We start from the raw sequence: 9,687 nt of genomic DNA, 5'->3' as shown, positions 1-9,687 counted from the left end.
ATATTTTGCTTTTTGATAGAATTTCGGGATGTTTAAGATTTCAGAACAATTTCTAAACATGCTAATTACTGAAAAGATAAGAAAAAAACACAAACTTCAAAAGGAAAACAAAAGAGTCTGAATCACGAAATGACCTGTAAATGTTCTGGCAGTGAAATGACAACCTCCAAAAAAAAGCAACAGCGTTGTTTTTGTGAATGGTATCAGACATCAGATGCCCGAACTGACAAAAGAGACACTGACATTTTTTGTTTTGGTGTGCCTGTCAATAAATTGTTTCAATAAAATGTTACATATTGTTACAATTTTCAATGATTTCCCTGTGAAGATGAATGTCAGACTTTTCTGAGTCAACGTTCATTCCCAACCAAACCCAACATGACCTAGAAGAAAATCTGATGATTTTGCTCAGTATTATGGAAATTTAAAATAAAGCTCACTCAACCTTTGATTCATTCTGTGCCCAAACACATTTTGTACTTCAAAGACCCCCTCCAAGGAAAATTATGTTTTTCATATGTTTTTGTGACATTTATTTTTGATGATGGGAAACATTTATAAAGAAAATTCAGATTTAAATTTCATTTCTGGGTATTTTTTCATTCAAATTGTTGTGAATTAAAAGCAATTGGAAAAAAAACGCAGCTTAACTTCAAATCGACTCGTTACGTAGAAAATACGCTTGGCGGGCCAAAAGCTCCCTGCTCCCTAATGCATCCACTGTAAAGGACTTGATCCATGTTATTCTCTTACTCATTCTTGCAGTGAATAGGGTCATTTACTTTTTCATTGTTTTTTTCCTCGTTTTTTTCTCCTTTTTAAAAAAAAGGTTTTTGGAGCTTTGGTCTTACACTTTCAAGAGGGATTGTTTGCCTAAAATATATTCCAAATTTGAACAGAAAAAAAAGAAAAAAATTGTTTGTGGTGTGATGCTTTCTTCTTTACCATGAGCGTCTATGAGCTTTGCTTTGTTGAGAGAAGTGTTGAAAGGTGGGAGTAGGTTAATAAATTTTGAACAACCACTAGCCTAACTGTGGACTCTTATGGCTTTGTTCTGCAGAGGTAGCAATTTACCACAGTGCAGCAGTACAAGACAGCAACAGAACCCTCTTCTTAGGAGCACAATTACATCCAAGCCCACCCCTGTAAGCACTTACATACACCTGATTATGACTGATAATAATATAGTGAGCCCTAACATGTGATTTAAGAAGCCCATGTGCTGGCAGTGAAACAGCCTGTTGTGTGGTTGCATATCGGAAATCATGTGCAACTGCTACGCTGTGTTAAGTTGGGGAACTCTGCTGTTGTGTTGTTTTGGCTTGTTTGGCTGTGAAAAAGACACAAAGTACGTGGAGCATGCATCACTGACATCAGTTCACATGTGCCAATAATTTCAGCAACAACTTTTTGAACTTTTTCAAATGTTTTCAGAGTTCAGCTGTTGGACCAGATGGTGGGAGGAAGACCAAATAAAATAAAGGCTCATTTCAAAATTCCTACAAAAGGCTAAACGTTTCTGTGCCGTGCGCGCCATCCCGGGACTAGAAGGGACCACCAGGGAGGAGAGGGCGCACAGGAGGACCCGTTGCGCATCCAGGTTACATCGGTGCATGAGGGTTAGCGCGAAAGACCCGCCTCTTCAGCGACCCTATGTTCACTGTAACACTTCAAAAGCCAACAAAGCATTTTGTTTGAATTCCAAGAAACGTGTTATGCCGCGAAACGACTCTTATAACATCACATTTTATTCGTTTTTCCCCCTTTCCGACGTGCATTCTTTTGACATGCCGCAGCGTAAAAATAGTAAGTCAGTTGTACATAACTGGATCCATTGACACAATAGCTCCTGTTCCACATAGCTCCTCCCTGCATGTGTGAGCGTGTATGTGTGTGTGTGTCGGCTGGGTGACAGCTGGTCTCGCTGCGCTCCGCTCCAGTCTGGTAAGAAGCTTCATCTCCAAATAGGATGACCGTCGGCTTTTGTGGAAGTGACTACGCACAGCTCCGTAGCTTCCCGTTGGTTTCCGAGTGTTTAGTTGACCTGAGAGGAATCTAAGAACTGAAACATCGCCTTTTCTCTGTCCCAGTGTGGATTTCCGATGGATATTCCGATTTGATGAGGTGTGATTTAAGCGCGGCATGTGACAAAAAAGCGCAAAGAGAAAAGTATCGCTCGCATTGTTTTTCCAGTACGAGCACTTGACTCAACTGATTTCAGGACAAGATCTAATGGATTACTAAAACGCTGACTCAAAGAATCACTTCAAGGCGTATCCATTCATGAGCTGAAGGTAAGATTTCTTTGTTTATCTTAAACTTCACGCGCGTGTGTCTCTGTACCAGTCTGTCTCCAGCACCAGGCGGCTTAGATCCATGCAGCCAGCCAGGCTCAGGCGACAAGTGCACACAAGCTTCACGGCGCCTACTTTGTTGGCTTAACGCTCTTTTTTACGCATTTTGAGGACTTTGTAAAACTTGCAAATAGCTGGCATTTTCCACTGAATTCTCCGTCGTGCGTAATCCTTTTTTTTTTGTTTGTTTACTCGCATGGAGCACATACGTGCTGGTCTCCCAGGAGAGGTTCTGGATCACATTGATATCAAGCCTTCTCAAAAATGTGGTCATCATTTCAGAATCACGCATACATTTGGTAAACTGTACAGTTAAAGGAACTTTAACGAGATACACTGAATGGACTGTGAATAACAGTGATGTATGAATGAAGTGTTTTGTGTTCATACGAACTCTGAAACATCAGAAATCAGCCCCGCATTTGACCAGTTATTAATACGTAATTACGACTAATACGACTAAATACGACTAATTAATGCATTATTTAGTTTGAAAGTGAGCAACACATAATCATAGTAAATGTTATGAGCACCCCCCACCCCCCCCAAAAAAAGACATTTTCTTGATAGGGCTTATGATGCTGCTCACTAAAGTAGGTGTAGTGTTTTGTATATTTTTATTTATTCACAAATTCCAATTATTTTTATATATTTTTTAATGGACTCATAGTTTTACCCTCTCTGCTCACGCACTCTCGAGTCTAGGGTGTGTTCTGGGGGTCTTAAGCCACCAGGGGGTGGTGGTCGTGGTGGTGGTGGTGGTGGAGGGGGTCAGAATTGCTCACAGAGCCAAAAAAAAAAAAAAGATCAATGAAATGTTTGGACCAGGTACTCTAGCTTTTAGTAAAAGGTTTGTCATTCTAAAAAAAATTGCTCCTGAATGTTTTTTTTTTTTTTTTACAAGCAAGAGAACATGCAGAGGCCTCACAAACCATTTTAGCAGCCCCACTGCCAACACCCACTCCATGGTTCCTCTCTTCTCACAATATGCGAAAAAAATGGATTAGGAAACTCTAAATATAAGTTACAGATTATGAAATGTGCAAAGGAGACAATAGAAATCTGTAGCAAATGACAGGTGCTTGTCTTTTTCTAAACCAAATATGTTTAAATATGCATAAAAGACAAAGACGTGTAGTTTTTCACAACAACTTTTAAAGAAAGGGCAGCCACTCTTTTGTTCTTCTTGCTTAATAAAGCTGAAGTGTTTGGTCCTCCTGTGCACATGCACCTCATGCATCTATGCAGGCTGTGCGGGGAAGAATAAGGAAGAAGGATAAAACAGTGTGGCTGACTTAAAAAAAAAAAACACTTTGCCATTATTCTCTCTGTACTCTCCATCTGAACCCCAAAGTTTCATTAAGGCTACAAACCAGAGGGGATTCATACAATCAACACCTGAGATCTTATGGGCTGATACAGCGCAATTACCTTTGCCACAACAGCCTGCCTGATGTTCTCCTGGCGAAGCAGAACACAGAACTACGACCTGACTTGATGCTTGTATTTGGAGCAATGCTCCGCGGAGCGTTTGATCCGCCGATCCCCTAACAGCAGCAATGGGAACGCCAGTGTGTGTGACTGATGAGAATTTGTCACACTGTGTGTGTATGCATGTACAAGTGTGAGGGACGGAGAAGAATAAAAAGAAGCCGAGGGATTTCATATTTACCTTTTCCATTTAACGTCACATGTCTGAATAATTGATAAATGGTTTTGCTGCTGTTTAAATGAATTGGCCCTCTATTTTAAACAATGAGACCATTCGAACCAATCTGTTAACCACTGCTCCTCATTCAGTCAGTGTCAATACCCAGCATTCAGCGCTGTGTATTTATGCATAATTTATAAAAGCCATGTTTAATTGATGCGTGTCCCTGGTGTGTGGGTTGTTTTTGAGACAATTATAGTACAAAAAACATCAAACGCTTCTTACTCATCTGTCTGTGATTTATTGATGTTTAACCTGCTTTCCAGTTTCCGTATCTCTGTAAATTACTTCTTCTTCAGTTATGCTGCCTTAATGCAAAATGACAAACCTCCTCTTCAGGCAAAGAAATGATAGTCATGACTCTTTATATAGGATTTAGCACACATTTGTCATGTGGAAATACAGGTTAGCCTATCAGAAACTAAACTTTCCCTTTAAGGGCGTTAGCTCATTTGTTTCGCTTAGTTTTGTTTCATTTGGCAGAGATTTCTTTTCTTTTAAAAAAACAGTGTTTTGATTCAGAACGTGAAAAAAGAAACAGGAAGGTATTCTAACCTACTTTCAACCATGACGTAACTCCCCTTCTGCGCAGACATTTTTCCATTTAACCTTCTGCTGCTTTCTCCATCTCATTCATTTAATGCGACTATGAGTTCTAATGGCCTCTAATGCTGAGCTAATATTTTGATGAATTATTTTCATTTAAATCTTCCTAATAATAACATTACGGAGATGAGAGAAGACCAGTCATTGGTAGATTTAGAGTTTTCTTTGAATAGTGTATATTTTCTCCTCCATCCTCCTTACTTAAACTGGACCTTTTTGTTCACTGTCCATAGATATTGGCAACCAATGTATCATAAAGCAGAAGAGTTTAGCATGCTGTATCCACAGCATGGCTCATTGAGAGTGTAATCAGTCTTTAATCACTTGCTTTGACTTGTTGTACCTGTTCTTCCGTGCACACACACACACAAACACAGCCATGGATATTCAGTGCAGTTTTTCCCATGTTTCCAAGTGTTTCTACTCTTTCCTACTTAGCCTTAACTCTTATGAGCCCATGAAATGACTGTTTATTGAATCACCCTTTCATGTCTTCAGCTCTCTTCATTCTTAATAGATTAGCATAATTGATTTAGTTTTTTTTTTTAAATGTGTTTGCCAGAAAAACCCACAGCATTAGGAATCAAGAGAGCTGTTGTTGATTCTTGGCAAGCCTTTGTTGTTAGAAATTAAGTAAATTAAAAAGTGGTAGCCAGTACATCTCTGCTGTAGGAGTGGACGAGAGAAAAACACACTTTTTCTGCACGCCAAACAAACCGTATATACAATCAGATTATACCGCAGTTGAAGTCCTTTATTTCTTTCCATTTATTGAACATTAGCATCTGGTAATACCTTTGTCACAGCTCACTTTGGTGGCCTGTCATTACTCAAATGGAAAGCAAATGCATTTGAGGGGATAATCCAAAAGCAGCAGGGCTTTGTGAAAATGCCCGAGAAATGGATGAATGACTGGCCTTAAAAAGACCCCGTTTTTGCACACCACATCAGATGATGTAAATCACAGCGCACTGTGTTAAAATATGATGTCCCAGTTCTCCGTCCTGCTGTTGCTTTGCTTTTACAGGTGCAGACTTGAGCTGTGAGTCACAGGAACAGGCACTTTGTGCGTGGACTCATGAGCGCCAGATCCGCTTCTGTGTCTGTGGTTACTTTTTATATGTTGGAGACCAGTGCGAGGATGAACGCGCTGTTGATGTTTAGCGTCAAACTACCGCCGTGACATTTGGCTCTTAAGCCATGACACTGCTGATAACGTCAGACCTCTTCCTTTTTTCTGTGTGTACGGTACCACAAAGCATGGAGGGTGGCTAATGGTGGGGGAGGAAAGAGTGTGTGCGTGTGTGAAGTGACTGTGTGTTCTTTCTGCGATGATGTGTGCGTGTTTGTGTGGCGTTGTTTGAGTGCATCTGTCCCTCCTCCCAGGCCCCAGCGATTGGCACTGCATCTCTCATCTATTAATCATAGAGAGAGCTTGCTCTCTCATTCTGTTGCCATAGTTTCAGGACCTGAGACTGTGTTGGGGTGCCTCGCTGGTTACAGTGAGGAATAGTGACGGGAGGCATAGGTGGAAAGGAAAAGAAATGAGGGAAACTGTGGAGGAACTGTAACTGCAGAGACAGGGAGGAAAAAGCTATGAAGAAGTGTTGGGCGCAGTTAAGTGAAGGAAAGAGGGGAAGTGAATGACAGAGAAAAGGCAGCCAAACACACTGTGCAGGTTCTCACACTGAGGATTTGAGTGATTCAAGAACCAAAATGGATTCCATTTTTATCTCAGCATTGAATCTTGTTGCTCCTCCTGAGAGTGCATCTTATCAATTTTTCCCTCACACACTAGTGTGTGAACCATTTCCATTTTCCTGCTCTTTGCTTCCTAAAGAGAAGAGAAGAATATTTTCACAGTGGGTATCGTTTTGAGACATGGGTTTGGTGCATCTTGGGTTTTCACAGGACATTGAATTGCTGTTATTTCGCCTTACATTAAAATTGAAATGTTTTCCCTGAGCTGAAATGGAAGATTGGGCTCGGGCCTCCTGTTTCATGCTCAGTTGGAGGGTTTGATGGTAATGCATGGTGAATTAGGCATTATTGTACTGCAATTCACTGATAGATTACAGTACTTAAATAAAAAATTCCAGAGGCAGAATCTTGAGAAAACAAAAACACCTGCATCTCTGTTTTATTTTCTCCACATGCAGATTTTTTGTTCAGTTAAAATAATGGAAAATTAAGCCTTATGATCAGAGAAATGCTTCTTGTTATGGCTGCAGACTTGGTACCTCCCATATGACCTCATAATCTCATTTGGGTCTTTTAGTGGCCAACCTTGCACTAATGTGGTGGTGGTATTATCGCCTTGTCTTTTCACATCATACCCAGCCTGTAAGTATTTCCAGCGGGAGCTTTTGCAGTGCAGGCGGCTGTAATCATGGGCTCCTCAGTAGACACAGCCACCTTTCACTCAATCGAGAGTACACAAATAGACTCACTCAAACACACATCCAAAACATTTTTAAGTGCACTCAAATTCAAGCAGGAGGGCACTTTCTTTCATGTCAGTAAGATTAAAGAGGAATAAGAAAGCTTGTCATTTTTACTGTGATGCGTGCAATGGGCGCCACTGGGCAGAAACCAAAGAATTACCTGATTGTGGAGTACACAGTGTAATTCTCCCCTCTCTGTGCTTGGACTTTCTGCAGGGGAATTGCCGTTATGAGACAGAGGGACAAAGGGAAAAGTGAGAGGGTGCGTTTGTGCTCTCTGCTGATGGACATGAAGTGCTTTTGTGCCTTTGAAGTGATGGGATTGCGGGTGACATCATGGGGGCAGCATTCTCAGGTGCAGCAGGTGAATTAATCCAGGTGGAGGATGGGGGGGTAATAGTGCATGTGTGTGAGTCCAAATCTGTAATGCTCTTGAGTATCTATGGAGGCAGGAATGCATGTGTGTGGGGTGTGTGTCAGTCATCAAAGCGGAGGAAAGCCTGTGTGTGTAAGGTGATCTGTATGCTCATGAAGGAGCAGCAGTCATCTGCTCCCAGAGGCTATAAGCTTCACTGAATGTGGAAGAAGCAGCTTCTTCTCCTAAGCTTTGCTGCTGGTTTCAATCTTGAAGCCAAAAGAGGCCAGACAGATTTATGACCTAGTTTCTAGATTTTCTCCACAGCCAAGTTTCTATTATCTTTCTGGGGGATAAAGTATCACATAATCTAATATTGCTTCCTACATCATGATAGAGACGTCTATGAGCTGCCCCTAAGGACAGTCGGGCAAGCTTAGCTCAAACACTGGCCAACCGATATCCTGGAGACAACGGGCAATTATTGAAGCATGCATTTGTAGCTCTTCTGATGATGATGATCAGTTTTGTAATTGGCCTAAGGTGAATATTGATTATTTCCATTTAACCTAATGCTTTAAAGTCCCACTCCAATCATCTTTTGACCTATTTTAAAAGAGTTTCCAGTGGTCTTTTAATCATGATTATACATTTTTTAGGCAAAATCAAAAAGCTTGTGTTATTTTTTAGGACATAGTTTCTGCAGAACGGCTGTAGTTCATTAGAAATTCGCCTCTGAGTTGTGGGATTGTTGGCGCAGAGTAAGGCCACCCCCATCCTCATCATCTATCTGTTTACATCTTCTTCTGCTAGCGCACAGCCCTTCACAGCCCAACTAACATTACCGGTGAAGCATAAATGGAGACTAATATCAGAGTTAGCCGTATAGCTTTGGCCCAGTGCCGGCTCAAATACATAACTACACAGACATTTAACAAAGACTATAGAGACAAGACTAAATACAAAACTTGGTCTCTTGGTGGAAAAGAAAAATCATCAAAAGTGGAACAAAATGAATAATGACCAATAAAAGCAAAACAAATAAACATTAAATAAGTCCATTGGTTTCTCCCTTTGGAGGCTTCTATAGATGGCGCCTGCCCAATTGCCTGACTGGAGCATTGAAAGGCTGTGAAGACTTGACTTCCTCTTTTGCCAGTCCCGACAGCACAGCTCCAGGAGCAGAACCTCAGCCACAGCCGTAGCAACCAGTAGCACCCTCAGCACTGGCAACATTTTGTTTGTGGGTGTGGCAGGGTTTGCTGGCATCACAGTCAGAAACACAATTTTAACCTTCATTTTCTTTATATGTGCCCCCCATCATGAGAAAAATGCCACTAGAACATGATATAATAACACCAAAACCACATCTTTCATTGGAGTAGGTCTTAAAAAGCACATTAACACCAAATTAATTAAAGTTTCTATTCAAAGTGGAAAGCAAAAAATAAAGAATAACCATGCTTCGGTTGGTTTTCCCCCAGTCCTTGTTAAGAAATTCTCCCGGTCACAGTGGCTGGCAGACTACAAGTGATTCCCCGGAGGGTCCTCTATTTCACAATCCAATCAGGCAGAACTCTGAACAATATTACTTCTGTGTGTGTGTGTACATTTATTACAAAGCTAATGAACAAATTGCAGCCATGTGGCATGGTCTGGTGGCACGGCTGTTGAAAAAACGGAACGCACACATGCATACACGCACCCCGGTCCCCAGCCGCTGCCTTCCTTCTTCTCTTTTTTTACCACAATGCACACACACACATACACACACACATGCCCAACCACAAGGCTCCCAGTGTTCCTGGCCTGTCTGTCCATCAGCTCATGCAGAGCGCTGGGCTGGGAGTGCTTATCATCACTCTGCTGAGTGGAGGCCTCACAAAGGCCCACTCACATCACACATGCGCGCACACACACACACACACACACACACACATGCATGCTCACAGTCCAGTCAGCGCAGGGACACCGCTCACAGTAGCTGATTAAATGTATGAATGTGCAGGGTGACAGCAGTCTGAGCTTACACTGAGAGGAAGAAAGCCCTGTATGCAAATTTGGAGGCATTCTACATGAAAAAAGAAAAATTTTGAGATACTTGGAATGCACTTCTGGTATGTACTCAGTTTCACAAACTTGGCAGACTGCATAAAAAGGCACAGAGATAAAGTAAAGGTTAAGACACAAACATTAACTATTCGGTAGTTAACGTGT

General features: G+C 41.4%; 1 protein-coding gene across 9 annotated transcripts in view; it reads left to right on the top strand.

The window, feature by feature from the left end:
- The first annotated feature begins 1,893 nt into the window (after nucleotides 1-1,893).
- The window catches only part of sema6a (semaphorin 6A), a 108,071-nt gene continuing 100,277 nt past the window's right edge, over nucleotides 1,894-9,687 (top strand). For 7 of the 9 annotated variants that reach the window (XM_023958294.1, XM_023958297.1, XM_023958298.1 and 4 more), the window contains exon 1: nucleotides 1,894-2,294. The gene's annotated coding sequence lies outside the window, so the exon portion shown is untranslated. The remainder of the gene's footprint in view (nucleotides 2,295-9,687) is intronic. The other 2 variants (XM_023958301.1, XM_023958300.1) reach the window with 1 other exon arrangement.

This window comes from Oryzias latipes, chromosome 9 (assembly GCF_002234675.1).
Source record: "Oryzias latipes chromosome 9, ASM223467v1".
Classification (NCBI taxonomy): domain Eukaryota; kingdom Metazoa; phylum Chordata; class Actinopteri; order Beloniformes; family Adrianichthyidae; genus Oryzias; species Oryzias latipes.
This window is presented reverse-complemented; position numbering and strand designations above follow the sequence as displayed.